This window comes from Suricata suricatta, chromosome 6 (genome assembly GCF_006229205.1).
Source record: "Suricata suricatta isolate VVHF042 chromosome 6, meerkat_22Aug2017_6uvM2_HiC, whole genome shotgun sequence".
Taxonomy (NCBI): Eukaryota; Metazoa; Chordata; class Mammalia; order Carnivora; family Herpestidae; genus Suricata; species Suricata suricatta.
In genome coordinates this window covers 71,810,725-71,836,036 of record NC_043705.1, presented here as the reverse complement: position 1 = coordinate 71,836,036, position 25,312 = coordinate 71,810,725, and the positions used below count along the sequence as shown (strand labels likewise).

General features: G+C 35.1%; 1 long non-coding RNA gene across 1 annotated transcript in view; it reads right to left on the bottom strand.

The window, feature by feature from the left end:
* LOC115294109 overlaps positions 1 to 25,312 on the bottom strand; it is a 252,583-nt gene that overhangs the window by 12,518 nt on the left and 214,753 nt on the right. The gene's annotated exons all lie outside the window — the stretch shown is intronic.

The window sequence follows — 25,312 nt, the reverse complement described above, 5'->3', positions numbered from 1 at the left end:
TGAGGACAATGAGGGAAACCCCATAAAAATTTTAAAATGCACAAACCCTTTGACATAGCAATTTTTTTTTGTTTTTGGACTTGATCCTTGAGTAATATGTAACTATGCATAAAGATTATCTATCTATAAAAACACAAAATTTGTAACAGCAAAATTTAGAACAAAAAAATAGGAGAATATTTACAAATACTATGTAATATAAATATTTGTTAAATGAGACATATATTTTTCCATGAAACTTTGTTTAGGATATTTTTGTTAAAGAATTTAAATTATAAATATCAGATAAAATATAATCAATTTTTGTTCAGTATACATGAGTACACTATTTATTAGCATATATGTATACATACCTACACATGCATGCACATATCTTTCTTTAAAAAACAACATTCAACTAAGTAAATCTGAAGATCAAATTGGCTTTATTCAATGATTCATGAATCAGGAAGCATCCCATCTGGCAAAGAAAAAGGAGCTCCGAGGAACTGTCCAAAATGGAAGGCTTCTATAGGTAGATGAGAGGAGGGGCAAGGGAAAAGTAGATTGCCTCATCTTTCTTTGGGGGATAGACAGGGTCTATCATATGGATTACTTCACTACCACTGACTAGGAAATTCCCGATTGACTAGTTAAGATTATATCCCTGGGAGAGCTTGAAACTGCAATTACATTAGGTATTAAGTCTTGGTTTGCTGATGGGGGCTTAGCATAAGTGACTCCATGTTGGGCCTCTTGTTTCTTTTTTTAACATTTTATAAGCAAGAAATAAAATGTCCAGAAAGCTAAGAAACAAATGTTAATAATCATAACTTTGTGGGATGGAATTGTGGTTGAAATGGGACTTTCCCTTCCAGAATCTTTTCTATAAAAACGAAGGTGGGTTATGTGTGAATTTTGTTTTCACTTTGTTTTCTGTTTTGTTTTCATTCCATTCTTCTGTTTTTTAAAAAAAAAATTAAAAATACACATTTGAAACATCAATAACTAAAATAACACATAAATCAGTAGCATAATTTGGGATATATCCCAAATTTTACATTTGAAGATGGATGAAAATGAAGGTGTACAACACATCTTAATGTTTAAATTACATGTCGAGATCTTCAAATAGTTTCCTTTAAAAGTTGTTCAAATGTTCATTCTAGAAAAATTGCTGAGGTTATTTGTAGGGAGGACCACAGTAACAGACACTGTATTCAAAGAAATGGTCCAAAAGGGGCCCACATGCACATCTTAGCAGTGTTTGCCTCACCCTTTCTTAATATTCTAAAACTTGTCCCTGCTTACCCAGGAAATGAAATTCATAATGATTAAATATAAAATGATGTTAATATTTTGGTACTTTAAAGAGAGCAGGGTGAACACAGGATTGCTGAGAATCTGCAACACTAATCTTGGCCTGACCACTTGTGAGAGGCTGCTCTCCATTCTGTCTGATACAAAGAAGGTCTGTGGAAGTGCTCAGTTGGAACAAACAGGAATGTGGTGTGTCTCTGTGATTTCCTGTCCCTCCCTTTCCCCCCACTTTTTTTTTTCCACAGAGATAGGTCCTTTGGTGAAAAGACATCTGTGCTTTCTTCTTTCTCTTCAAGACTGAATGTCATGATTTAGGACACACAAATGTAATTTCAACTTTGACTGCCTGCTGGTTTATTTCATGCACCTGCTTTTGGAGGAAGGAGAGAAAGGATTTTAAGAGGATATTTTGAGGCCAGAGCTGACATTTGACCCTGACATATCCCGCAGGAACAGGGAAAACAAAAGCACTTATTCATAATGTGTGATTTAAACAACCAAGGAACACATTTGCAATTATATTTACATATCAACACATAGTCTTATTTCTTTCCCTGTTATTTTTATTTTTTACTTAAGTCAGAAAATGACAGGATAGAGATCTCTCTTTTTGTATTTATAAACCTGTATCAGATCCTATATTTGTTCATAAGTTAACTTTGTTTATTGGTTTCAAACCTTTTTATGTCCTTATATAATATGTATTTTTAAGTTTATGATTTGTAAACTGTCTATATAAATTTGCATATATAGTTTCCAGTCTCTGTAAATTTAATTGTTTCTAACTAAAGTATCTTTTATTAAAGGTGTTCTTTCATATCTGAGTATTAAGCAATTATAAAGATAGAATTGTGATAAAGAGCCATCCTTAACAGTTTTGCTAAAAGTCTGGCAGATAATAAATTGAGGACAAACAATTCATGGTCCTTAAATTGTTTTCTGTAATGAATAGTTATGCAGTTCAACTTAATTGCCAAGTGCTTAATTTAAGGAAATAAATATCAGAATAAAAAAAAGAACAAAAAAGCAAACAAAGGAGACATTTTTAATAAAAACGGATTAACTGCTGCTTCTTTTATGCTTATCAAAAGGCATGGATTTCTCCACCTTTGGTGCCTTGAATGAAGGAAGTCTATCTTTAGTACCATGAACAAAAGCTGCCCAGAATAACTTATTTCTTGAAGACTATCAGTTATAGAAGCAAAACATGAAAGAAAAAGTAAGAAACCTCCAGACTGTGAATACAAGAGTAATGCTGCGCTTTCTAGTGACACCATGTATTTGCTGGAATTGATGAAGAGCAGATGTCCTGAGACCTGTGAGAACATCTACAATAACCACTGGAAGCTGAAAAAATAACCGATCAATTTCCTTTTTGGGGGGGGGGTTGTTCTGTACTTTCCTTGTGTATTATTTTTCAACCAAGCAGTCTTTCTTTCCATCATTCTTATAGGAGACTTGGTAAAATAAGAAGCGGCACCACCCCAGAAAACTGTTTCAGATGGATAGGTCAGGTGATTTTTATTTTTCCTTTAGTTATGCTACCACCATGGATACTGAGCCTGTCTTCTAATCTGAGTGTTTTCTACCCTTGTTTACTAAAATGGTAAGAGTCCTGGAAACCAAAGATATCAAACATTTTTGACAAAAGGTTTTTTTCCTGGGATGGGGTCATCTTTGGTGGCAATGAAGCCATGCAGAAAGCAGAAGCCCATGTCCAGCATACTTCTGTGGCCTTCAATTGCTTGAGCAATCAACTTGAGTTCGCTGAGTGTGAGCACACACCGAACCTCTCAGGAGGGTCCTTTCTATGATTCTGTTTTGTAAAGCTCAGTGTACTTCTGCTTCTCAGAGAAGTTAACATGTCTGGTTAAGTGGTAGATTTTCTGGGAATCTGTACAATGAAAGCATTTACCCTGAGAGGAACTGACCATAGTATGGTACATATAGCTCTAACTAGGGGTAGTAAAACAAAACAAAACAAAACAAAAAACAAAACAAAACAAAAAAACCTCTTCAATCAAGAATGCTTTTGTCTCATGCTGAGACAGAAGAGCAAAGTAAAAATCTACAGAACTACACAGAATTAAGTCCTACTTAATTTGTTATACTATTTCTTGCTCTGCTTTTTTTCTAGCCAAGGGTTTTCCACTTGTGTGTGGTTACAGTAAAAATGTGACCCCAGGATGGTAACCTCTAAGACAAAGAATGTCCATTTTCTTTGATTTAAGACTACTCTTATGCCTTTATTTAGTCTATACTATTTATCCTCAGGCTAAAAAGGGATTTGCCAGCACTGCACTTAAGCTTTTTCTCTTCAGGTTCAGTCTTTCCTATTTCTCTCTTTTGATTCACCCTCTTAATTTTACAATGACAATTACTGAATTTGGCTTAAAAGGAGAAAAAAGGAGTCAGCTCAATGAGCTATAAAAAAACAAACAGACAAACAGACAAAAATAGCCATCTGTTCAGTGACTGATGGTGTCTTGGAGGGACTTTCTCTGATAGGTGAAGGGGTTTAGTGCCTGGAACCTTCAGGTCTCCACAGCCTTGAAACAGCTGGAGTTGTGCTGCATATCTCCTGAAGGTTTGCCTGAATGACAGCTGGTTTAGCTATAGAACTGAAATCTGATCACCCAAATTCCTCCCAAGAGAACGGAAAAGAAGAGAAATATTCCCACAGATATTCAAATCAAAAGAAGCAACCCAGGGTGAGTATACTGGAGAGAGAGTTTGCTAAGGCTTTTCTGTAGAAGTTCACAGTAGAGAGTGGACAGAGACAAGAACAAAACCACCTTATTTATGGGCAAAACCCTACCTGTAGCCAAAGAAAAAGATTTCTTCAGAAGAGGAGAGGCCGTGGCTTCTCTTGTGAAAAGCTGAGGAGGAGTTGAGCCAGAGGTGACAAACTGAAAGCTTCTATCAGCTCAAAATGAGATTAAGGCTCTAATTTGTTCTGCATCAAAGTATTTCATCCATCTAACTTTGCTTGGAAGGATTCTGCATTTACAATGCTCTAAATTAGTTAACCTACAACTGTCAACAAAACATCAAAGTGCTGAACAAAAATACTTAGAAGATGCTAAGTGAGAGAAGAAATAAACACTTAGGGATTTCCTAAATTTAGAACGAGGTTAAGCCTGCAAGCAAAATCTGAACCAATAGCACAAACTAATCCAAAATAATATTTCCTTACTATACATTTGTTATTTGCAAGTCACTGGGCTAGGGCTCTATTGGAACCAGGGTGAACAAGATGCAACTTCTCATCAGAGAACCCAGTGTCCAGTGAAGCAAACGGACGTTAACACAAAGAGATAGAAAGGAGCTACTAAGAAGTTTAGAGGATAGAGCTCAGAAGCCGGTCTACAAATAGGTCTACAAGTCCCACTTCACAGAAAACTTTTCTTTCTTTCTCTCCGCAAAGCCAACTTTTGTGATGTTTACACTAGGGCTTCAGTGCCTCTTCACTACCACTGGATAGTAGATCTGTGTATTACTTTCCTCTCGCTGTCAGATACCATGGAACATAATTGATTCTTTGATTAAATCATATAATGCATATTGAAGGACCATTGTGTGAAGACTATACTACTTTCAAGACCTCATTCTAAAGAAATTGCATACATAGTCCTTAAACTGAAGATTATTTCGCTATTCCTTGAGAAACACAACATAGAAAATGAAGAAGGTGCTTGAAAATACTATAAGGCATGAATAAGATTTAGATATTCAAGTGTACTGTTGCGACCAATTTGCCTGAGATTTATTTTAAAATATACATTATTGATATGAGAATATCAGTAAGTTCACATTTACTCTACACATACACACACAGATAGGATTTTGCTATACAAATTGCTATTGTAAAAACCTTTGTTTACTTGTTTTTTTCCAAGTTTTATTTAAATTATAGTTAGTTAGCATAGTGTAATATTAGTTTCAGGAATAGAATTTAGTGATTGATCACTTACATATAATACCAGGCACTCATCACAGGTACCCTCCTTAATATCCATCCTCTATTTAATCCACTAAAAAGTTGTAAGAATAGAAATTGCTATAACCTTTCTTTCCCAGTCATTTAATTTTTGGTTGCACTAATCAATCAAATCTGTAAGTTTTTGAACATTTAAAACATCCTCAATTGATAGCTCACAGATGGACATAAAGATAGGAACTAAATTGAAATTATAAATAGTATCTAAGTTGCTAAAATGTTCTGACATCTCCTTGAAAAAGAGAATATAAATATTATGATTTTTTAAATTGCACATGGAACATTTTGGTTGCATTACTAGAAGAGTAGATTTCTTTTAAATTTCTTAAATGTACAAAGTTACAAGCATGTTACATATCATCTTTTTTTCTATTATATAATTTCCCTAGAAATACTTCTGAACATATGTAAGTTTCACCCAGAAGAGTAGGGTTGCAATGACACTACGGTTTTTGTGTATGAGTTAAATATAATTGGTTCATGAAAAGGCAATTTTGAAGCAACATAGATCCAGGTCAGCTTTTTCTGACTCTAAGTTTGTATTCTGACCACACCCCAGCTTAAGTAGAGAGACCTTTCTCTCCAACTGTTTCCTGTCACATATGTGAAAAGTCTACTTGTCCTTAAATATGGGCATGAGGGGTAAAGAAAGAAAGAATCATGGATTCCTATAATTAGAAACATGGAGTCTCCATCACTGTAGCCCCCAGGAGGGGACCTGACACAGGGACAAAGCCTGGGAAATGAAGTTACTAGGTGGGGCTTAGAGTGCTATCGGAAATTCTTCGGACATGTCAGACAACAGCCTATACTTAGACAGTATTAATCGAAATGGCATGTTGAGCCCTTTCACCTGGGTTCATATTTGTACATCCCTACCATTCCAGTAATGAGAGGAGACAGGAAGCAAGGGGTGACAAACCCCACGAAAAGTCTGCTGAGTGTGTGAAAGAGCAGCCGTCCTTCTAGGCTTACAGATCAGAGACAGAACCATGGAATCCTAGCAGCTTTTCCTAGATTCTATTTTTATGTTTATTCTTTTCAGTGTTTGTATTCAGTTTTTTTCACCTTTAGTCTTATATTATCTAGTCAACACAATATTTTTCAAATTCAATATGTTTTTCAAAGTTACCTAAGTCAGCTCTTTTCTTGATAACTTGTGTTAGTGTGGATTTATAATGCACTTAAATCAATTGTCAGAGTCTACATTTCCTCTTGGGTTCCCCTGACATTCTAGCTCTTGGTTTTTTTTTTTTTTTTTTAAGTTTACATACAGTAAAATTCCCTTACTGTGGCTTACAATTCTCTGGGCATTGATGAAAGCACCAAGCAATACATTTACCTCCACAGTACTGTACCAAATAGTTCCATCACTTTCAAAATTCCCTGCACTACTCTTTGTACCAAACCCCTCCTCCCAGACTTGACCTTGGCACCAAGGATCTACTTTCTGGCCCTATTATTTTGCATTTTCCCAGAATACCATATTTTGAAATTATACAATATGAAACTGATTTAGTCTGGTTTATTTCACTTAAAAACCATTTAAGATTCAAGCATATTTCTGTGAGAATCCATTGTTTTGTTTTGTTTTTCCTTTTTATTACTGAGTAGTATTCTATAGCATGGATGTAGCAACAGTTGTTCATTCATTCCTGTGCTGAAGGATATTTGTGTTGTTTCCAACTTTTGGACCTTATGAATGAAGCTGCTATGAACATAAACATACAAGTGTTCATAAATATAATATCATAATTCTCTGGGGTGAATGTTTAGAAGTAGGAAAGCTAGGTTATATGTTAAGTATATGGTCTGTTTATATCATATATAATTTGCCAAAATAGTTTCCAAGGTTGCCATAGTGTTTTGCATTCCCACCAAGTTGCTTTTTACATTTACCACCCTTGATGCTATCATTTAAAAAAAATTAGCCATTTTAATATGTGTAGTGACATCTCATTGGGGTTCTATTGTGGTTTTTTTCCTAATGACTAATGATGTTGGTCATCTTTTCATATGTTTATTTCTCATGTATAGAACTTTGATGAAGTATCAGTTTAAAATGGCCCTTCTTTTTTAATTTAAACAAATTATAAAATTTTTATATACCTTCTATATAAGCCTATTATCAGGTAAGTGATTTGCATATATCTCCTTCTAGGATATGGCTTTTATTTTTGTTACTTTAACAGTATTTTTTATAAAGCAATATATTTTAATTTTGATAATTTACCCAAGTCATAATTTTTTCTTTTATTTTGAATCTTTTCTTTGGAGTCATGGCTAAAACTACTGGCAAAACACAAATCACACAGATTTTCCAAATCTACGATTTCCATTAATTCTGCGATCCATTTTGTATAAAGTGTGAGTTATGTGTCAAAATTCACTGTTTTAAATAGAGAAATTGAATTGAATCAGCATTATTTGTTGGAAGACTATACTTTCTCTCCTGATTTGCCTTTGCATTTTTGTCAGTCATTTTGCTACATTAGAATAGATGTATTTCTAGGCTTCATATTTTGTTTCACTGACCTTTTTATCCTTGCATGGACACTACATCTTGAGTACTGTCAGCCCTGCTTTGAGACCAGCACTCCCTCCGTTCCCAGTTTTCACTCACTTATTCTGGCATCATCCGTGGGGCTGATATCAATAAGGGGTCAGTGAGCGCACCTCCGCTCGTGGAGATCAGAAAGCTGTGGCTTTTAAATCCTCTCAGTTTGATGTTTGCAGAGGTAAGGAGGTAACAGTGTTCCCTACCTCTCCGCCATCTTGCCGCTCACCTTAGGAAGTCTTGAAAACAGGTAGTAGGAGTCCTCCAGCTTTGTTCATTTGCTTCAAAATCATGTAAGTTATTTCAGCTCCCTTGACTTTCCATAAAAATTTTAGAATAAGCTCATGATCAATTAAAAAAAGACACTACTAGGATTTTAGTTTGTTCATTGGTGAGTTATACTGATCAATTTTCAAATGTTGAATAAGTTTGCATTCCTGAGCTGAATCTCACTTGGTCAACATAGATTATCATTTCCATATACTACTATATTCTATTTGTTAATACTTTTTTAAAAATTTTTAAATGTTTATTTATTTTTCAGACAGAGAGACAGGGTGTGAACAAGGGAGGGGCAAACAGAGATGGAGACACAGAATCTGAGGCAGGCTCCAGGCTCTGAGCTGTCAGCCCAAAACCCGATGAGGGGCTTGCACCCACGAACCACGGGATCATGACCTAAACTAAAGCCAGACGCTTAACTGACTGAGCTGCGCAGGCGCCCCAGTTAATGCTTTTTTGAGGATTCTCATGTATATGTTTATTAGAGATATTTTTTTTATTTTTCTTATGAAACTCTTGTCTGGTTTTGATATTAGAATTATGTTAGCCCGATAAAATGAGCTGGGAAATATATTCCCTGCTATTTTCTTATTGGGATGGCATGGACTTGGTATTATTTCTTCTTTGTCTATTTGGCAGATTAACCAATAAAATCACTCGGGCATGGAGTTCTTTTATGGAGAAAAATCAATTTCTTTACTAGAAAAAGGACTATTCCAGCTATCTATTTCTTCTTGAGTACGTTTTGGTAGCCTGTGTTTTCTGAGGAATTAGTCAGTTTTATCTAAATTTTAGAACTTGTGGGCATATAATTGCTCATGGTATTTTTGTATTATGCCAATGATGTCTATGATGTTAGTAGTGACATCCACTTATCATTCCTGATATTGAAAGTTGCATTTTTCTGTGTGTGTGTGTTGCTGTTGCTGTTGTTGTTTGTTTGTTTGCCTAGAGGTTTACCAATTTTACTTTTTCAAAGAACCAGTTTTGGCTTCACAGATTTTCACTCCTCACTCTTCTATTTTCAAATTAATTGATTTCTACTCATTATCATTTCATTTCTTCTATTTGCTTTAAGTTTACTTTACTTTTCTTCTAGTGTCTTAAGATAGGAAGTAAGATCACTGTTTGAGTCCTTTCTTTTTTTTCAATATGAATATTTAAATCTATAAATTTTCCTGAAAGCACTGCTTTTGCTGCAAATATCATTTGATATGCTTAATTTTCATACTCATTCATTTCAAATTATTTCTCGATTTTCCTTGAGAGTTTTTTTGGGGGGGGCCCATGGAGTATTTGAACTTGTGTTGTTCAATTATCAAAAATTTAGGGATTTTCCAAAATTTTTGTGTTATTAATTTTTATATTAATTCCATTATGATCTGAAAACATACTACATATGGCTTTTGTTTGAACTAACAGTTGAACTGTGTTTATTGATGCTGTGGTTACCCTCAGTATGTGCCATGACTTCAAATTCCAGCAATCTTATTTTGTGTTTAGTGTAGGAGTCTGTATGCCAGAACAAAATCTCATCTGTGTGCTACACTTCAGGTTGCCTCTTGAAGATTCTCCTCAGAAATATCCCTTTGCAATGCTTGTGGTCCACTTTAGTCCACTCCCTGAAATACTATGCTCTTACTTTTAATTTCTAATTCAAAGTATGTTACTTGGCTAGTAGAAATTCTCTGCTGTTTTGATGAAGTCTCTGTGTTAGGCAGATTCTAAATCCTGAGTCTCAGGAGTAGAGTCTTCTAAGTCCTTCCCACTCCCTCTTCTCAGTTCTGAGCCTAGTGCCTACTTATTTTTCTTGCCCACGAGTAGGTGTTCTTCCCCCTTGATTCCCTTCTTCAAGCTGCCCTCAGTTTTTCTCCAGCGTCCTAATGGCAAGAATTTCTTTCCCATCTTTCAAGGCGGCTGTTCCCCTACTTTGAGTCCACAGGTTCAAAAATAACACATTCTTAATTCTCCCTTGAATTTTTTCTATGAGAATGGTTTGGTGTTCATAAAAGGAGGTCTACAGGCATGTGCTATCTCCTCCAGTTTTTATCTCTGCTGAGCTTCACAGTGTCCCACCAACCTACACTCAGCTTTCATCAGTTATTATCAGTGTCTGGCTATGGGGGAAGGTGTGGTGTTTCATCCATGGAAGCAAGTGCTCACCGCTCCTCTATTTTTGTAGTCTCTAATCTCTTCTCAGATTTGGGGCCACTGGTTTGGTTTGCTCTGGGAACTCGGTTTCTGATGGGTCAAAATATCCTGAATTTTAAGTTAATCTGGCTCTTTTTCATCAAAAGAATGGGTACAACGCTTCTTCCAGCTCCCTGTATCTTGGAAATCTTAGTTTTTTGTTAAAGTATCTAAGATGAGAGAGTGAGAGAGACTTCCCTGAAAACGTGAAATAATTATAAGCTTCTACTACTGTATTAACTATACTAGATAAGAAAAGGAACAGTAAAAAATGAAACAAGGCAAGGAGTATATATTTCAGGAAAAGATAAGTAATAGAGTTTCAATGCTCTTGCATCTCCTTCTGTCATCTACCAGAAAATTCCACATCTAGCAACAAGGCCCAAATTGTCCTCGTTCTTGCACATCTATATTAGCCTTGCTCTTGGGTATGTAATAAGAGACAAAGTAGAAGTAGTTGCCTTAGAGGCCAATGTTGTATGAAGTTAGGTTGGCCATTATTTAATAGAGACCTCTCATCTGTTTTTAAAATTTAAAGTAGATATACAATTTTCTTCAATACAAAATTTCATTAAGTTTATTCTAGCAGGCTACAAATTGCAGCATTAATGTAGGAGACGAAAACACTAATGTTCTTATTTTGTCCTTATAACTCCTTGTCAGACTCTGAATAAGTTATTTAACTTCTTTGAGCCTCAATTTTTAAATTCTACAATGGAAGTAAAATCTCAGCTATGCATCGGAGTGGTGAGAATCTCATGAGACAATGTTCTTGAAAGCCATTTGACAAGTATGAAGGTCAATTCAAACAAGTGATACAATTTCACATTTACTCTATTGTCTTTGATTCCTAAAGCTAAAATGAGGAGAACATTTAGCACAAAGACTTGTGCAGGATCAGAGTACTTTCTCCTTTGGCTATTTTTGGATAAGCACTGAAAATTTTATATTCTTTCCCATTTTCCTCAAATCTTTGCTTGTTACCAGTTATATATGGCTATAACTACTGAGTTATGCAAATAGTTAAGCAAAGAGTCACTGCTTTCATTAGTACAAATGTTTTCTGCTTTGTCTTCTGGTTACATACATTTTATTTGGTTTGAAATTTGTATTGCCAAGTCTTTATCATTCACAAAATTTTCAGCAATCCTGTATGGATGGGGCATTTCCTCAGCTCATGGACCTTACTGTTTTGTACAACTTTTCATTTCAGAGGTGACACTGTGTGTGTTCCAAATTGTTAAGGATCTAAGGTCCTTGGCAATAGCAAATGAAAACTATGCCAGCTAAAGCTAAGGGAAACCTTATGAGCAATCAGGATGAGAAAAGGAGACACAGGTAGACTCCCCAATGGAGTCAGAAGGAAATTCATGAACTTAGGCTGTTCTTTCTCTTCTACCTACTAGTGTTGACTTTGTTTTCTCTAAGTCTCTCTTTTAGTCTCTTGTCTTTTAGTCTCTCCATTGTTTAAACTAGCCTCTGCAGCAAAGCTCCTATTTCCCTCACATTTTGGGGCTGTACTCAGCTCTGACTTGCATAATACTAACTATGCCCCAAACTACATAATTTCAGAATTTGAAGATAGAATAACAGTGTCTTATTTAAAAGGATGAATTAATTGTCTGGAGGCTGACAAAATATTATGGAAGCCTGAATGACCTTGTGTTCTGGTCACTGTAAAGGAGAGCCCTGCCTCAACTTGCTTTTATTCATCCCTACCTAAAATATTCCATTTCATTCCCTTGACGGGTAGGAGAAAGCTAAAAATTCACCTCTCCCCTTAAAAATGACAATTACATTTTCTATTGTTCTGGGTTTTATGTAAGGAAAACTTTATTAAAAATTATATTTCACCTATAAAATATGTTAAAAAGGTATAAGAACTATAAAAATAGAATGCTGTGCTAGTTTTCTCTAGTCTGTTTATTAAATAAGGGAGATGATACACATAGAGAATGTGAATTAAAAATCTTGATATTAATGACTATCTTATTATCCACTTAACTAACTTCTATTTATTATTATTCCTTTGGTGTGTCAGCATTATTGAATTTTTAATTGATTATTCATTCTTTTCCTTTTTATTTTTTCTCTTCTTTTCTCTTCTTCTTCAAGTAACTAACCTTGGAGGTACTATGATGATTACCTTACACTTATTTCATAGGGTCCAACTGTTTTGAAAAGAAAGAAAATCCCCTATCATATTTTTAAAAGTTAAATAACTATTATAGAGAATTAATCTTAATAGTAACCACTTCTATTTTTACTTATAAATAATTTTCCAACATCTTTTACATATTTCTTTTAATACTCATAACTAATTTGTGAGACATGTTAACATTATAATTTTTGCTACTCATGCAGAGTGAAGAGGTTAGGACAATTGAGAGTCTTGCCTCTGTTTCCTCATTCTCTGGTTGTGACACACAGTCCATTTATGTGTTTTCCGTAGAACAGTGCTTCCTCCCTGGGGTTATCAGTTTAGATAAATCTGTGTGTGTTATGAGATTTATTGAGTCACAAAAATTTCTATATAGCGTATTTATGTTTGTTTTCTTATGCAAACTATATATGTATTAATTAATGAAAATGTAATAATGTGAAAAATAGGACTCGTATTCTTTTTTTTTCTTGATTCTCTCCTTTAGAAAGCCTCCTGATTCCGTAGATTATCATTTTGTCAAAGAATCTTCTTTGTTTAAAGCCACTGGTAGTTAGTTCTTGTGTGCCAAACTCCTTACATAAAATCAGATTGGACTGCAGTATTAGTAAAAAGTGTCACCTCCACCAGGCAACATAAGATTTTAAATATACGTTTTGTACTTCCCATCTTGTGCAGCAGTGAGTTGGGGTTACAGTGTGTCGAAAGAGGAGGCATTGGTGAAAGATAATTTTGGATACTTATTTTGAATTCTCTCTTTCCTAGAACTCATGGTCAGGATCAAAGAAGCAGTAGACATTGTACTCTTTGTCAAATGCTATTAACATTGGTGAGCCCTAGGCATCAATTTTGGAAGCTTGTGAAGATAAGCACAATATGGATGAACAACATATCAAAGATCCCACAGTCCCATCTTTAATAACGAGACTATCAACCTATTAAACCCCATAAGACAGTAAGAACTAAAGCCATCTATATTCACCAGCTTACTGTCTACAATAACATGACTTTATTATTCCAGGAAATTTTTGCTCAGGAAGATAACATCACAAATACCATATTGTTTATTTCACATACTTCCTGAATATCCCTCTATCTGAACAATAGATTATTCTTCGATAGTTTGCTAAACTGGAATCGTCAAATTGCTTTTAACCTTTCAAGTTTCCTTTCAAACTCTCATTTTTCTGTGTTTACTAATTTTAAACTACCATATCACAACCTTAGCTTAGCTCCTATCAGGCCCTCAGCATTGAAAAACCTTTAAATAGCTTCTCCAAATCTACACATTTCCCAATTTTGTCCTTTTTTCTGAAGATTTGCCTAAGACTGTCAAGATAGTGGCCTCTCTGACTGCAGTAAATAAACTTGACATTGCCCCATGAACAAGGTATTTTTGTTGTCTCTTTAGGAAATCATCAGCATATGTGACCACTGGCCAAGGGGCAGATAAGTGAGACTGATGACTATTAATAGGTGATAGAGTGACTGTCTGCTTTTCTCAGAGACAGTGTCTGTGAAAATGCCTCTAGTGGCAATGAAATTAAAAGGGACATTACGATGCATTTTGAGAGCCTATTCACCCCTCTGTGTATGTTTTCCATCTTCTTCTATGTAAAAGCTTTGTCTTCACAGATTTCCAGAACATGAAATACAAGTTTTTCACAGACATGTATTATGCTTTTAATTTCTCCTCAGAACTCAAGTGATCATTTTTTTCCCTTCCCTAAGAAACAGAAAAGTGTTCAGATATGCCGTTGCCATGTTTACTGAAGTTTTAAAATCAAAATGATCACTGAAACATCGTGCGAATAGGAAATATATAATCACCAAAACAAGGATTATGTACACCCAACAGCCTGAGTACTAATCTGTCACTTTAAAATTTAAATATATGCACTTTTTTACACATATCTGTATTGCAGATTAAATGTGTAATAAATGATATTGAAATGAACATCAAATTTGTGTTGCATAGTTGTCCATAGCAAACCAAATATGAAGCTGCTTTTATTTAAAGAAGAGATTTTTATATTTCCCTTTTTGTCATTACATACCCTTTCTCATTATTATAGCCAAAGTGTAGTTTTAGTTATGTAACAGCTGTTAGGCACATGTTGCTCCTTTCGTTAAGGTTTACTCTATTTGAAATATGAAGGCTGCATTTATCAACTTCCTTTAAAAAAAAGTACAGGCCTAAGATATCTATGGAATATAAGGTCCTGTGCCAACAAAATTTATGTTCTTGATTTTATTTTAATGAAAATCACTGCTGTGCCCATAGTATGCTCTTGGTCATTAAGAAATGATTTTGAGAGTCTGTCTATTCTCAGAGAATCCTATTTCAGTAGTTCTTTTGTAGCACTCCAGAGCCATTTTAAATAACAGTAGAAATTATTTTTTAAAAATTCATTTTCAAATACAAGCTAAATGGGAATCTTAGAAAACAACCTTACTGAAGTAAAAAATAATGTGCTTTGGAATACATTTTGGTGCTTTCCTAACAAAGGGATATTTTTATCTCTAAAAGGATATTTCCTAAGTGATAGTAAGATTTATAGTTTTGATAAGAAATTTACAGTACTCTGACTTGTGGTGGTAGCCATTGCCCTAGAGACACTGTCATTGGAGGTTCAAGTACGCATAAGAACAGTAACACCATTAAGCTTAGTATCACACTTAACTCATGTCTTTGATATTACGTGAAATGTATTTCAGTATGATAGCAAATCAGGGAGTTATTTTTTCATTTCAATTTTTTTAAACATGGTAACCCTGAAGGAATTAACTAGTAAAAAATACACTGTTTCTATTTTAAATTTTATAAGAATCCTTCAATCTCTGTCTCTGTCTCTCTCATGTACTCATACACATCAGTATTGCTTCTCCCAACATGACCAGTCTCCCCAGCTTCTCTAAGCCATAATGGTGTTTTGTTTGTTTATTTCCTTGTTTTATTTTGCTTAATAACAGCAGCAGCAAGTCATTACTTTCATTTTGAAATTATTCTGTATGTTGTTTGCCTTACTATTTCAGCTTCAACAAAAGGAAAGTCAAAAAGGTTTGTGTGTGTGTGTGTGTGTGTGTGTGTGTGTGTGTGTCTGTGTGTCTGTGTGTGTCTGTGTGTGTCTGTGTGTGAGTGAACACTTTGGATCCTGACCCCTGACAAAATCTTTCTCCTTTACTAAACTTTAGTCAGCCTCTCTGAGTCTTCTCTTTGACTAAACCTTGTCTTTGGGTCTTGATTTCAACAAAAACTTATTAACACCTGTATTGCAAACACACATGGGAGTACTCAATGATGAGTGGCTCAAAGGGATACTTTGAACTTGAGCTTATATAGCATTTTAGCAGAGAATAATGATTTTGTAGAAAAGTGGCAAGACAAAGGAAAAGAACTTTGAGCTTCTAAGGTGGCAAACTATGGGAACATAAATATACAGAGGAGCTAATAAAAGGGCTGGGTAGTGAAGTCTGTTATGTCCATTCCTCTGGTGCCTCACCTGGGCCAATAAAGTTCTTGAGTCATCTCTAGGAATTAACTTCTCTCTTTTGTGGTGGAGAGAGGGAGGGGGAAACCTTTAAAAATCTATGTCCTGCTTTTAAGCAAATAGAGGAAGAAGAGAGAGCTTTTCTTGTATCTACTTCTTTTCAGTTGTTTTCAGCTCAAAATAATTTGTATGCAAGAGAGGTGTACTTTGGTGTGGCACATCCTGCTGGCCTTCACCTGCATGGCTCAGTTTGAGCAAGAATCCCGTTAATCAGTTTCAAGAGAATCCACCACTCTTGTTATCTGATCAAATTTCTCATATCCCATTTTTGATATCTGATGACTCTGGCCGGCATTCAGCAAGAATCCTATTAAGTCTGTTTAGCAAGAACTCTTTTCACCTTGATGCCTCTTAGGAAGTTTTCATCCACTGACACCTGCCCCTCTCCTACCTCCATTCTACTCAGTGGCTATAATTCCCCTGCTATCTTTGCTATGATTTGGAATTAGATCAGTCTCTTCCCCCTATTGCAGTAATAGTCTTGGTACCAGCACAATACTTCTAAATAAACTTTTCCTTTCTTATTTAAGAAGTGTCAGAAATTTTTTCTTTAGTATCCTTATTATCAACAGTTCAGTCTAATTCTGGTTCCACCAAAAGAAATCAAATGGAACTGGAAATTTCACTTTGTAGAATTTCCAGGGAGCAAACATCTCACCACTGTTGTGCAGCTTCTCTCTGGAGTTTGAAGAGTGATGTAGAAACAACAGTACTACATGCATTTTCAATGTATTTAGAGCTATGGTTTAAAAAATGTGGAGAAGGGCAGTGGATGTAATGATTTTCCAACTTCCTCACACCAATGGTTTGAGCAAGTCTCCCACCACTCCTTTGTGGGAGGTCACAGGGGTGTGAAACATTGGGAAAATGTTTGAGTCAGAGAATAAGAGCAAAAGAATATTTATGTCAAAGAAAGAGCCTGAAAGGGTTGATGATTAAGCGAAGTGTCGTCTGGAGTTGTGAAGACTGAAATTCATGAGAGAAAGATGGAAGGAAGAGTCTCACTGTTCTTCAGAACATAATCTTTTACTGTTTCTTCACTCTTCCCTTTTCTTTCTTCTACCTTTTTCTTTCTTCAAGCTTTCCACTTTTACTCCTTTAGAGACAAGAACCATTGTGCCATTTATGTATGCTTCCATTTCTATGTCCCTCATGACTCCAATAAACATTTAAGATGTGTTATTTCAATACTCTTCAACAGTCTGAGGTGTTATTACTATTGTCTATTTCATAGGTGAGAAATCTCAAGCATACAGAGATTAAATGATTTGTTCATAGTCACATCGCTAATAAGTGGCAAGTCAAATTTTAAAATCAGCCCTCATTAAAACTTGTTCTTTGGTATTAACTATTGCTTTTCAAGTCTTAACATCGATCCTTAAATAACCTGAAGATCTTGTTAGAATGCACATCCAGGCTCAGGAGCTCTGGGTGGGGACCTGGAATTCTGCATTTGTAGGGCATGCTGATGCTGCTTTTCCCTGGGCCATACTTTGAAGGGCATTTGATGGGCATTAATTGGAAGCTGTAAAGTTTTCACTGATGATATATATACTTCATCATAATTTGGCCTCATTACTTTAGAATATGTCTAAAATACCATACATTGATTTATCCAAAAAATCCTTATTGTTCACTCAATCCAAAGGTTAGAGCTTTCTGATATCAGAATTGCTCCACTCAAACTCTCCCTCAAGGTTTTTGCTTAGAAATCTCAAATGTAGTACTTTTTGTTTTTAGCTCATCCATCAAATCTTTCATTCCACTTATTTTTTTCTCCCTCTCCTCTGAACTCCTTTCAATTTATCTACGTCTTTTGGGCAACTACCAGCACAAAACTGAATGTTTTAATCCAGGTGTGGACCCATCATTCATATGGAAAATGCTATCACATCACGTCTCTCAGTTTTATGACACAAGTGATACAATCTCTTTCAGTACTGAGTCCAAAAGAACCCTGCATCATTTTGTGACTGAGCTATATTGAAGATTTCTATCTAATTTGACATGGTAATTTATAGCCTCAAATATCTGTGTTTCTTCAAAAGAACTAATTTACATCTTTGAAGCTGGATGACACGTTTTTTCCTATACCATGAATGTTTCATCATTTTTTTTTGTTACTGATATTAGCACACCCTTCTGATTTTCTATTTGGTTTAATTGTTGGTGGGGAGCCTCTTTCATGCCCTTTACAGTGTACAGATGGGTATCAAGGCAGAAACATAGTCTTTATCTTCCAAATGCCTTTGGATTGAAATGACGAAGTTCTAGAGCTGGGATTTTCAATTAGTTAAGACTAAGACAAGGTGTCATGAATTTTATTTTGGGAGGCTCTGTGAGGCAAAGCCAACAGGAATTAAGAGTGGATTCATTGGTTGATATATTTAAACTTCTGTATATTGTAAAACTTTCATTTTCAAATTTTCTTTTGTTTTTCTTCCTGCTACCACTGTGCTTGTGGTACCCTTGTGGTAGGGTCCCCTCCCTAAGGAAGGAAAAAAAAAGTCTCAAGGCAACCTGGCTATATGCATACGTGACATCATCCTTTAAAGCCTTGTAATATAAGACCACTTAATCAGACTGCATGCTTGTGTGTTACCATATATAGGAGACCAAAAAAATAGAAAATGTATAAAAAAAACTATACCACACGACATTCAGGACTCAGTTCTTTGATACTAACCCAAATGAGCAGTGCCGGCACAAATAAAGTTGCTTCCTGGAAAAAAAGAAGCCTCAGTGTCGTGACTCTCTGCGAGAATGTTGCTACATACACCCTTAGCTACCTAGACATGTTTCTTTTGAAAAGTTGCAATTCAGTCTTAGGTGAACCAGGAGGAAAAGGAAGGATTCATGGGTAGGCCATAAAACCTTAAGTGGAGAGTGTTCTGAGCATAGGATCTCCTTTTAATTACATTTACACATATTTGAAAAAGAGTAGTACCTTTATATAAGAGGCTTGTGCTTATGCATTTTATATGTAAAACTTGGTGAATGGTTTTTTGCGATGACAATTCCACTTAAGGGATAGTAAAGTCACTCACTAAGATAGCTGAAAAAGCCTGGAAAAATACATGTGTGAGAGAACACATGGGAGCAGGCTAACATCAGAGGGAAGGGAGTCAAAAGGAGGGAGCGATAGTGACGGAGGGCGAGGTAACTAAAGTCAAAGTTTAAATTTTTTATTTCCCGAGTTCTTCTGCACTAGAATTTTCTTTAAAAAATTTTTATAATGTTTATTTATTTTTGAGAGAGACAGAGAGACACAGAGAGAGAGAGACAGAGCATGAGCATGAGCAGGAGATGGGCAGTGAAGAGGGAGACACAGAATCTGAAGCAGGCTCCAGGCTCTGAGCTGTCAGCATAGAGCCAGCAGCACAGAGTCTAATGTGGGGCTTGAACTCACGAACCGTGAGATCATAACCTAAGCTGAAGTTGGTCGCTTAACTGACTGAATCACCCAGGTGCCTCCCTAATTAAAATTTTCTTTCACAAATGCTTCTTTGAGTCTCAACTTGTGAATATTTGTTACTTCAGCAAATATATAGAGAGGACCTCCTACGACCCAGTGACTTGCTGGGTATCAAATGGGGAAAGGTTGAAAAACAGGAAGTTTATGCCTTGAGGATCTCACAATTATTAGGTAAATTTCTGCAGATAAATTAGTTCCTTTCTGTTGTAGTCCTAGTTTCCTTTTGTTACTTTGTTACCAGGAAAACTACATAGGAAAGAACGGTTTCTTATTCTGGGAATAATGGGAAAGTCCTAGAAAAATTTATTGAACAGAGGTCAGGACCCTGAAGACTCGGCTGGGATTTTCGTTGAATAGAGGTTGGTTAAACAAAATGTCATGGACTTTTGTTTTGGGACACCCTGTGAGGCAAATTCCAAAACAGGGCTAAGCTGCTTGTGAGCTCAGGATAATAAATCTAAACTTGCATATATTGTAAAATTTTATCAAGCATTTATTTAACAAAGGAATACTTCCCTGGAGAACATAGGAGAGAGCTCTATACATAAATACTGTTCCTCCCAAATAAATAAGCTCTTGAGCTCTGAAACTGAATCCTACTGCTTGGTTGCCTGAATTATATTGATTTAAATATGATTTTGTACAAAATGGAACAAAAGGAATGCTTGCCAATTAACATAAGGCTGGCGTAGGGGGACATTGACTCTGCCAATCATTTATTCCTGCTTTGTTGCAGGACACTCTTTAGTTGACATATAGTTTCCATCAGCATAAATTCAGTACCTAAAATTCTGTGTTACAGGACATAGATTTGGGTGTCTATGGTACTTCTAAGGAACTCCAAACTCTACTAAATATTTGTGATATTTATATTTGATTTGATATGATTTTGATTCTTTGTTTTACAGTGGTTTATTTCAAATAGCAATCATGTAAAAGTATGAAAACGATAATAATAATAACAGCTAATATTTATTGAGTACGTACTATGTTAGGCATTATGCTAACTGTTCTACTTAACATCATACCATTTAATCCTCACAAAAGCCTTGAATTAAAAGTCTGAATTCATCTTATTAATGCAGAAACTGATATAAAGAGAGTTTAAGTTGTCTAAGGCTAGTTATGTTGTAGGTAAACACAGATTCTAATCTCCATATTTCTGACTCCAGAAACTGTATGTATAACTCAGAAACTGTATTTTTATGTGTGTACATACTCCTATGTCACATGAACAGTAAGTTAACTCATTGTCGCAATAAGCTGATGTTCAGTGAACTTACACAAGGCAAATTCTACAGAAGAGACAAAAGATGAATACTATGGAATACTTACAACTCAAGAGCATATGAATCAGTAAGTAAACACTTTTATATCTATCACTTAAATGCAACGCTATGCTAAGTGCTATAAAAAAGCACTGAAGGTTATAGAGGAGAGGTTAATTTTAAGGAGGACTCTGAAATGATTTTCAGATAAGATTTGAGCTGAAATGAGATTTAAGGAATACTTAAAACTCTAGCAGGTAACTACAGAGTTGGTGGGGGGTTGGGGAGAAGCAAGTGGCAAACATTCAAACGAAGAGGAACACTCCAGAGAATGCAGGATGTGTTTAGGAAATAGCAGGTGGACTGATATAAACAAAGTATAGGGAACTTAGAAGGGAGATGGGACACTGATGTGTGGGAAATGAAACTGGAAAGTTAGGAAGAAACGAATTCTAGGCTGAATTGTTTCAATTTTATCAGTAGTAAACCAGAGGCATCAGAAGTTTTTGAACTGTCATGTGAAAAGACCAGATCAATGATTTAGAGAGACATGCAATCACTAAATGGTGGGTGGGCAGAAGAAGGTAATCTAGTAAAATCATAAGCAGAAATGAGTTACTGAACTACTATGGCTACTTTTGACTATGACTTGGAATGATAGAATTTATAATCACTTGTGGTTGCTCTGAAGTTAAGCTATGATGTACATTGTAAATTTCAAACATATCTTATTTATGCATAGGCAGAATTTATGTGATTTATTTATTATCTGAAACAATATCTATTTATAATATTTGTTATTCTTTTATTTGGGACTTAGTATGTTTCATAATATTAGCTGATATAAAATTTCTAAATTTCATATAACATTTACTCTTGATTTATCAGTCATTCCAAACATTTTTATAGAATATTACCTTTCTAACTACGGCATTTTAAAAACAATGTTATACGAAGTAAATGTTAATATAACCAGGATAGTTTAAAAGGAAAAAAAGACAGGTCTGAAAGGAGGTTTAAAAAATGAATGGAACAAAACTATTTCTTTTAAAATGTTGAGGAAGTAATTCTTTTTTGACAAAGAGATGGAATAGATGACTTATTGCGTCATTTTCAAACTTTAGTTTCCATGAGTCTGATTCATACATAAGGGAAATTGTTTTATCTCCTGACTGATGGTCCTTCCAATCCCTGTTCCCCACTTGCCATCAAAAATAAGATTCCTCTAAGTATAAAAATGTTTCAGGCAGACTTTCTGACTCTGTAAGACTCCAATTGATAAATATAACACTCAACATTGCTGTTTGAGATGGTAAATCACCGAAAGTTGAATTTATAGGAATATAGAGATAAGTTTTGTTCAGCCATCCACATTTTATATCCAAGGCCAGAATTCCCTGACACGTTACTAGACACAAAGTTCAAAGCATTACACGAAAATAATTTAGTATATTGAAAGCACACTTTTAAGCAAATTCTATAGGTTTCAAATAAAATTATATTTTATCTACATGATTACCCAATTTTGTTAATCACCTGTAGAATTTGTTAAGAAGCTCCTCATGACTGACAATATACTGTGGGCAATGTCAGATCACATATTAAGAGAGGAAGGGGTACCTGGGTGGCTCAGTCAGTTAGACATTTGACTTCAGCTCAGGTCATGACCTATGGTTCTTGGGTTCAAGCCCCATGTTGGGCTCCGTGCTGACAACTTGGAGCCTGGATCCTGTTTCAGACTCTGTGTCTCCCTCTCTCTCTGACCCTCCCCTGCTCACATTCTGTCTCTCTGTCTCAAAGTTAAATAAACATTAAATTTTTTTTTAAAAAAAGAGAGGACATTCCTGGCACAAAATGATTAGATACTGCATAAAGAGTGTATGTATGTATTTCTATACATGAATACTTACATGGAGTAAGATACTCCTTGTACAGCCAACAATTTAAAAAAAAAACCACAAAGGATATTATTATCTGAGATCAGGTTCCAATATCAGCTGAGTAGTCCCAAAATTTGGTTGGGGACCAATAACATAAAGTAGGTAGAGTTGAATATGAGACTCTAAGGGAAGCCGCAAAGAAAGGAGCAGAAATTCACCTGGTTTGGTAACACTGCCTGGCTCTCAGCAGAAGCAAATAAAAATCCTGCCAAGAAGGAAACACTCTCAGTTTTTGTCAGTGTATTATTCATATGATAAAATTCATCACATATAAGCTCACTACTAAAGATCACCAGATACACTCAGAACCAAATCACTATGGAAGTCATCAGCAAATATAAGACAAACTTTTAAATCCCTATGGTGGAAATGTTTACCAAAATAAAAATGAGATAATAAAAATATAAAATAATAAGAAACTATAAAAAAGTCCAGATATTTGGAAACTGTATCATTTAAGTTTCTTAGAGAAACAGAACCAGTAGGATCTAGCTAGCTAGCTACCTATCTGTCTACCCCCCACATACATATCTCATATAGCTATCTATTTAGATAGATATATAAAAATCTATATGTGTCATATATCTAATATAAATCCATAAATATCTACATATATTATAATAATAATAGATATTATGATAGATATTATTCTATCTACTGTCATCTATCTTTAAAAAAATTTTTTTTTGATGTTTATTTTTTGAGAGAGATCGAGCCAGCAGGACAGACATAGAGAGAGAAGGAGAATATGAAGCAGGCTCCAGGCTCCAAGCTGTCTGCACAGAGCCCAGTGTGGAGCTCAAACTCACAAACTGTGAGATTATAACCTGAACCAAAGTCAGAGGCTCAACTGACTGAGCCATGAAGTGTCCCTGTTAACTATCTATCTATTAATTGAATGCTCTAGCTATCTAAATTTATTTTAAAGAATTGGCTTATGTGGTTGTAGAGGATTAGAAATTTCTAAATTATAGGGCAAGGTGGCAGACCATAAGTTAGGCAAGATTTCTATGTTACATTCTTGATATAGAATCCCTTCAAAAAATATGATTTTACTCTAAGACCTTCAACTGATTAAATGAGATTCAATCAAACTATCAAGAATAATGTGCTTTACATATAGTTAACTGATTGCAAATATTCATCACATGTGCAAAATATTTTCATACACCTAGATTGATTTTTGATGAAACTGGTTGCTGTAGCATAGCCAAGAGTGACATATAAAATTAGACATCACAATAACAAATCAACTTTTAAAAGGAAAAAAAGAATAAATTATTGAAATTATAAAAACTGGTAAAGAAGTTATCAGCAAAGTGGACAATTTAAATGAAAAATTATTATAGTGGAAAATATATCTGAAAAAATTATGGAGATATACAAGGAAATTGAAATTCAAAAAGTAGTTAAGAGACAAAGACAGACTAAAAAAAAAAGTTCTAATAGATGTCTCATTGGAAACCCAGTAAGGGATGATAAAATGAAAGGAGGAGGGCAATATTTGAAGAAAAAAATAACTGGAAATTTTCTAGAAATAATAGAACATTACAAATTCCCAGATGTTAAAAGTACAATGTATCAAGCAGAAACTAAACCAAATACTACACACACCTTATTCTGTCAGCAAATATTGAGTGAGATCACTATGGGGTAGCTATATTAGTTATATTAGTCATAACTAAAATCAATAGAAACAATGCAAAAAGCAACTATCTGAGGACTCAGGGAGGTCTTCGGGGAAAAATTCTACCCATTCTATAAAATCTTTTACATTTCTTATTCCATCTCATTCTCCTTGTATCAAATTAAAATACTTTATAAGGAAAAAAACTACATAGGAATAGCTCCCATAAACAAAGATATAAATGTCTTACAACAAAATAGTAGTAAATCAACTATAGCAGTATATAAAAGGAATAATACGTTATGACCAAGTGTCATTTATAGCAGGAATGCAAGACTAGTTCGATATTAAAAACTCAATCAGTGCTCCTATGCATCAGCACTTCTGTATCTCTTGGGTAAATCCCTAGCAGTGCTATTGCTGGGTCATAAGGGAGTTCTATGGATAGTTTTTTGAGGTACCTCCACACTGTTTTCCAGAGCGGCTGCACCAGTTTACATTCCCACCAACAGTGTAGAAGGGTGCCCATCTCTCCACACCCTTGCCAGCATCTATAGTCTCTTGATTTGTTCATTTTAGCCACTCTGACTCGTGTGAGGTGGTATCTCAGGGTGGTTTTGATTTCTGTTTCCCTGATAATGAGTGATGTTGAGCATCATTTCATGTGCCTGTAGGCCATCTGGATGTCCTCTTTGATGAAGTGTCTGTTTATGTCTTCTGCCCATTTTTTCACTGGGTTATTTGTTTTTTGGGTGTGGAGTTTGGTGAGTTCCTTGTAGATTTTAGATACTAGCCCTTTATCTGATATGTCATTTGCAACTATCTTTTCCCATTCTGTCGGTTGCCTATTAGTTTTCTTGATTGTTTCCTTTGCAGTGCAGAAGCTTTTTATCTTGATGAAGTCCCAAGAGTTTAGTTTTGCTTTCATTTCCCTTGCCTTTGTACCCCAATGTTCAGAGCAG